This window comes from Fukomys damarensis, unplaced genomic scaffold (genome assembly GCF_012274545.1).
Source record: "Fukomys damarensis isolate Sample0158 unplaced genomic scaffold, DMR_v1.0_HiC HiC_scaffold_22, whole genome shotgun sequence".
Taxonomy (NCBI): domain Eukaryota; kingdom Metazoa; phylum Chordata; class Mammalia; order Rodentia; family Bathyergidae; genus Fukomys; species Fukomys damarensis.
Window position 1 is genome coordinate 1,840,223 of NW_022900934.1, and position 6,528 is coordinate 1,846,750.

Below are 6,528 nucleotides of genomic sequence, written 5' to 3' on the forward strand. Positions count from 1 at the left end.
TCAGTGCCCAGGGTGGCCAATTCTGCCTCGTGGGTGGGCCAGGCCGGACAGGGCTCCAGTTTGCTGTCGCAGGCGCCTCCTCAGTCTGTCCTGTCCGAGTGGCGTGGTTGGCTCTACGCCCACTGCGCTGGTGTGGTCACCATCCTCAGTCCCCCATGGGCACTCGGGACCGCTCCTCCCATCCCACTCACCTGCTGGCCCCTGGCCTCGGCTTAGCTGCTCCTCTGTCCACGGTGTCTCTTCTCATTATGTCTTCTATGGTTTGGATGGGATTTTGGAAGTGAGCAGCGATCATTCCACAATCAAAAGTAAGTCCAAGTTTGAGTCAAGCTTTTACTAACATCTTTTCAAGTATGCGCTATTTTAACCAGAGAGAATGAGGACATCTTTCAAAGTGCTTCATAGGGGAGGTGCCCGGGCAGACAGGAGGCAGGGCAGAGTGGGGCAAAGGGAGCATGGAGTGAGGCTGCCCTCCCACAGGCCAAGCAGCCGCTCCTGCATCTGTGTGAGCACGTGAGCATGAGTGTGCAAGAGTGTGTGCAAGGGAGTGTGTCCCGAGGACGGTGCCTCTCATGTCCTCCTCCACCCAGAGGCTTGGCTACTGTGTCTGTGCAGGCACTAGTGTGTTGGGGAGCTCAGCCTCAGGCCCCAGGTCTGCCCTGGGTGGACCCTGAGATCCCTCAAGGCTTGTTAGCCAGGAACCTGAGGGTCTCCCTTCCAGAAGCTTCTTATGCCCGATGGATGGTGCCTGATATTGAACTTCCCAGATTTGCCCCAAAGGCTGCAGATGGGCATGGAATGTGTGTCCCAGAGGGGGCCGGTGTCGACCATCATATAACCTCGCGGTGCCGGGCACGGCTCATGCTTGTAATCCCAGCACTAGGGAGGCTGAGGAGGGAGGATTGCCACAAATTTGAGGCCAGCCTGTGCTCCAGAGTGAGTTCCATGCCAGCCTGAACTGCATAGCGAGACCCTGTCTCAAAAAACAAAGCAAAACAAAACCAAACCTCCCAGCCCAAAGAAACGGTGAAGTAGCCATTTTCTCCTATCACTGTGTGGATCAGGGATGAGAACGGGGTATACATTGGGATCATGACTCCTGCTCCCCAGGAGCCTGTCCAGCCTCTGAGATTCCAGGCTCCATATGAACTCACTCGTATGACCCCACCCTGGGCTTCATGTTGGGTAGACAGCAGCCACCTCCTCCACCCTGACAGGCAGAAAGGAGACGGACAAAGTAGACGTGGCTCTCCGGTCAGGCGGCAGGTACTGTCAGAGAGCCTCTCCCAGCTCAGACAAGTGGGGCCCAGGTCAAGCGTCCAGAGAGAGGGCTTGGTGCAGGGCGTGGAGGGACAGGGACACTGTGACACCGCGGTCGCGGTCTCTCTGCTGCCTGTGCTCACACACCAAAACGGTGGACCGAAGGCAACCTTCCCCTGCCTGCCTCATCTAAGTACCCCGAGGAGGGCAGGCAGCTGGACTGTTTAAAGATGTTATGGAAAAAGCAGCACAGGGACAGCAGCCGGCTCCTCCTCCCCGGCAGGGGGCCGAGGCCCTGACCTGTGCTGTGGTGGTTCCTCGCGTTGCCTGTGCTCTCCGAGGTGCCGAGCATTTTAAAGGCCGACTCAGGCCCAGACTATCCCGTCTGCAGCCTCACAGGCTGAGCCCTGCGTCCACCGGGACCTGGGCTTCTCAGGGCCGTGCTGGGCTCCGTTATCTGCAGCAGCCGCCTCGACGCCCTTCAGCAGCACCGCAGACTGGGGGGCTGAAGACACACACTTCTTCCCCGCTTTTTCTGCCTCAACACTTGAACCAGTTGATCTCATCTTGGTTTCTCCTGCTCTGGAGCGGTGCAGAGAGCTTTGGGGGTTCTTGTCCTCCGGCCTCAGCCCTCTGCAGATGTCTCAATGGTCTCCGCCCTGGCTGCCAGCCGGCTCTTCCCCACGTGTGGCCGCGTGTCACATGGGATACTCGGGACCCGGTGGGCCGCAGGTGTGACACGGAGCGGAAAGTCCCTGTCACCTAGTGACGCTCACGCTGTGACGTCAGTGTGAGGCGTTCCTCTCAGCTCACATAACCGCGTGCAGTATGGAAAGCTTGATGATAACAAATGACGATTACAGGTTTATGTGTTGACTGTACATACATTTTCATTTTAGGCTGCACTCATTTTACTTACCAAAAGTTTACTGTAAATAGTGTGCTGTGTTGTGCCAGCAGCTGCTCCTCACATCTCGTGTTCATCACGTCTCTTGATTGCATTGGTTTCTTGTCCTTGATTTAATCTCGTGTTGTTTTGTTCATTCTTGCCTTGGGAGCAACTGTGCTCTATGGTATGTATACATGTATGCAGGGGTTGAAACCAGGATCTTTGCCCTAAGCTATACCCCTAGCCATTTAAAACTTTTAAATTTTGAGACAGGTTCTCACTAAGTCTCTAAGTTGTGTAGGCTGGGCTCAAACTTGGGATCCTCCTGCCTCAGCCTCCCAGAGGGCTAGGATTACAGGTGTGCCACCATGTCCTGCTTTTATTATCATTATTGTTATTGTTAAAAGCCTAGGTGAATATTCAGATAGACCATCTAGGTTTGTGTAAGTCCACTCTGTGCAGGTTATACATGATAACAGCCAAAAAACACATTTCTCAGAACATATCCTGTTGTTAAGTGGCATGTGATTCCTATTTGTTCTGTTTCCCTTGTTCTTGATTTACTCTTGTGTTATTTTGTCCACCACTGTTGTAGGAGCAACAGGCCATATTGTATTTATTTATTTCTGTTTGTAGTACCAGGGAATGAAGCCAGATGTAATATGCCAACTTCGTTCCTCTGTTTTGAAATATTTTAGACCTCTTATTCCTTGATGCCCTCACCTTCAGCAGATTAGTCATTAGCTTTGTTTTCTGTGGTATTATATTAGCCTGGGCACCTCAGAAAGCACAGCCTGGGACACAGGTGTCCAACCAGGAGTTTCCCTGGGACTCTGTTAATGAGAAAGGAGGCAGAGCTGGTGAAGGAGGGGTTGCTGAGCTGCCCACCAGGAGAGGACTGGATGGGACATGTGTTAGGGCTGTAGAATAAGCCTCATCAAGTGAGTCAGACTGAAGCATCGCCTCGTTCTCCCAGTTCCCACTGTCAAAAATTCTGGGTAACCTCCCGGGGCACGGAACTGCCTCCTAGTCTGGGTTAGGCAGGGGTGAGAGTCCCAGGGAAGAGTGCAGGGTGCAGGGGCCTGAGGCTGCAGTGGTTCTGCCACCTGCCTCAAAAGTGCAAGGTCCTGAGTTCAATCCCTGTATCAGAATAATTATTTTTGTACTTTTAACTGACAAATAATAACTGCACATATGGATGAGGTGTGGAGTGGTGTTTAGATTCATGGCTACACTGTGGAATGATTAAACCGGGAAAATTAACATAGCCATCTCCTCACATAGTTGCCAACTCCGTGGTGAGAGGATTGAAAGTCTACTCTTTGACAACTTGGAAACTGTAGTCACTGCTGTGCAGGAGACCGCCAGAGTTACTCCTCCTGTCTAAGGGAGCACTCGCATCCTTTGATTAACACCTTCCCTCCTCACCCACCCCTTCACCCCTCACCTTGGGGAGCTGCTATCTCTACCACCTACTTCTAGATCCTGTTTCGTCAGATTGTACACTGGCGTGAGATCATGCTGTTGTCTTTCTGTGCCTGGCTTATTTCTACCTAGCGTGATGTCCTCCGGCTCCGTCACCAGTGACAGTTTTTCTCTTAGGCCCATGGTACTCCATGTGCACACGCCCCACATCTTTAACACCCACACATCCACAGTGGATGCTCAGTTCTTCCATAGCTTGGCTATTGTGAAGAGTGGTATAATAGTCACGGCAGTGCAGAGGTCTCTTCCTGTTACAGCTGGGGTCTAGATGTCCTCCTAAAGCCTCATGTGCTCATAGGTGGGGCTTTTTGGAGGTGGCTGAATCAAGGGAGTCTGATATGGGGATCAAGTATGATGCTAGGATTAAGAATGTGAGTGCTACTTGCCCTAAGGGTAGGTAATCTGGATAAAATAGGAGAGATAGAAAGCGGGCTGTTGTTGCTTGCTGCCTTGCTGCCTTCTGCCTGCTATGAACTGTTTCTCTTTTGCCATCCACCCTGCTGTGGAACCAGCCAACTATGGACTGAAACCCCTAAGAACTGTGAGGTACAATAAACCTTTCCCTCTTTAACTTTGGGCATCCAGTATATTGTCTCAGCAATGAGAAAAGTAATGAAGACACTTCAACATATTAATTTCAATAGTTTCAGATATACAGTACACCCAGAAGTGGATCATCTGAGAGTTCTAGGTGTAGTTTTCTTTTTTGTTGTTGTTGTTGTTTTTTTTTTTTTTTTTTTTTTTTTTGTTTTTTTTTTTTTTTTTTTTTTTTTTGTTTTTTTTTTTTTTTTTTTTTTTTTTGTTTTTTTTTTTTTTTTTTTTGATAGAGGGTCTCACTATGTAGTCTAGACTGACCTAGAACTCACTATGTAGCTCAGGCTGGTCTTGAACTCACAGCGATCCTCCTGCCTCAGCCTCCCGAGTGCTGAGATTACAGGCGTGTGCCACCATGCCCAGCTAGGTGTAGGTTTCTCTACAGCTTTTTTTTTTTTTTTTTTTTTTTTTTGTTTTTTTTTTTTTTTTTTTTGATAGAGGGTCTCACTATGTAGTCTAGACTGACCTAGAACTCACTATGTAGCTCAGGCTGGTCTTGAACTCACAGCGATCCTCCTGCCTCAGCCTCCCGAGTGCTGAGATTACAGGCGTGTGCCACCATGCCCAGCTAGGTGTAGGTTTCTCTACAGCTTTTTTTTTTTTTTTTTTTTTTTGGTACCAGGGATTGAACTTGGGACCTTGTGCTTGTGAGGCAGGCAGCGGAATCACTGAGCTAAATCCCAGCCCTCTCTACACTCTTTTTGAAATGGCTGTACTAATTTAGATCTCACCAACCTTGTGCAAAGGTTTGATTTTTTTCTTCTTTATCTCTCAGTAGTGTTTTCTTTTGTTTTTTTGGGGGGTGGGGCCCAGGCTGGCCTTAAACTTACTCAAACTTGGAGCAATCTTCCTGTCTCAGCTTCCTGAGTGTTGGGATTCCAGGAGAGTGCCACCACACCCAACACTTATGGGCTGTTGAATCACTCTAGAGATTTTAATGCTGACCTACATCCATAGTCCTTTTTATTGAGACAGATTCTTGCTACTTTGCTCAGGTGAGCCTCAACCTTTCAATCCTCCTGCCTCAGCCTCTGGAGGAGTGGAATTACACTGTCACTGTGCCCAGACTATATTTCATTTTCTTTCTTTTTTTTTTCTTCTTGGTACCAGGGATTGAACTCAGTACCTTGTGCTTGCAAGGCAGGCAATGAAGCCACTAAGCTAAAATCCTCAGCCCTCATTTTCTTGATAACAGTCATCTTAAGCATTTTTAAAATGTAGTAGTTTAGTGACATTAAATACATTCATAATGTTGTTCAACTATCACCACCATCCACCTCCAGAACTCTCAAACTTCATGTTTACTACACACTAACTGCCTACTCTCTCTCTTTTTTGGGGGGCAGATAGTAGGGATCAGATCCAGGGGCCCCAGGGCCTTCTCCCTAAGCTGCATTCTCTGAAATTTAAAATTTTTATTTACTTTTATTTTGAAACAGTCTTGCTAAGTTCCTAAGCTGCCCAGGTTGGGTTTGAACTTGGAGTCTTCCTGCCTCCGTCTCCCAGAGTGCTGGGATTCTGGAGACACGCGCACCATGCCTGGATCTCCCCTTTCCTGAATGAACTGTTCTGTGGACACTGTTCCACCAACTCCAGAGCCCCACATTAGCATTTTGCAGTTGGCGCTGCAGATTCTAGAGCTCAGGCTGGCACCACCCCTCCCACAGCCCTGTCTGTGGGAGGAAGCCGTCTCCATGTAGGCTTCCTCATGTGCTTCTACCCTGGGACAAGCTCGCAAAGACAGAGCTCGGCTCAGTGGACACACACTGGACCCAGCCTCAGGAGCCAATTGCGTGTGCATCTCTTCCCATCTCCCTGCTCAGTGGCCTTGCACAGTCGGCTTGAGATCAGCCATGGTGCTCACACACCAGGGAAACTGGCTTGTGCGATGAATCGTGGCTTTTCACTTTTCAGGCAATGGTTACTAAACCTCAGTAACACTCAACTAAACCTCACTGTCTACTTGTGTAAAAATATAAAGCCGTTTGGATAGAGACCGTTTGGATAGCAGAGAGCTGAGAGGGAGGTGGGAAGAGATGATGGCACACCCGTGCTGACCGCAGAATTGCTGGTGGGACAGAGGCTGGAGCGACCCAAAGGCAGTGCAGGGCCGTCTGCACAGTGGAAGACAGCCGGAGCACAGAAGAAACATGGGCCGGACTCCGGGCGCGGAGGAGCCCTGGGGACGCTGTGCTGAGGGGAGCCTGGAGTAAAAGATGGACGCTGCAGGTTCCATTAGAGGACAGAGGAAACAGGAAGGAGAACAGCGGTTATCGGGACGCCGCACTGGGGAGTGAGTG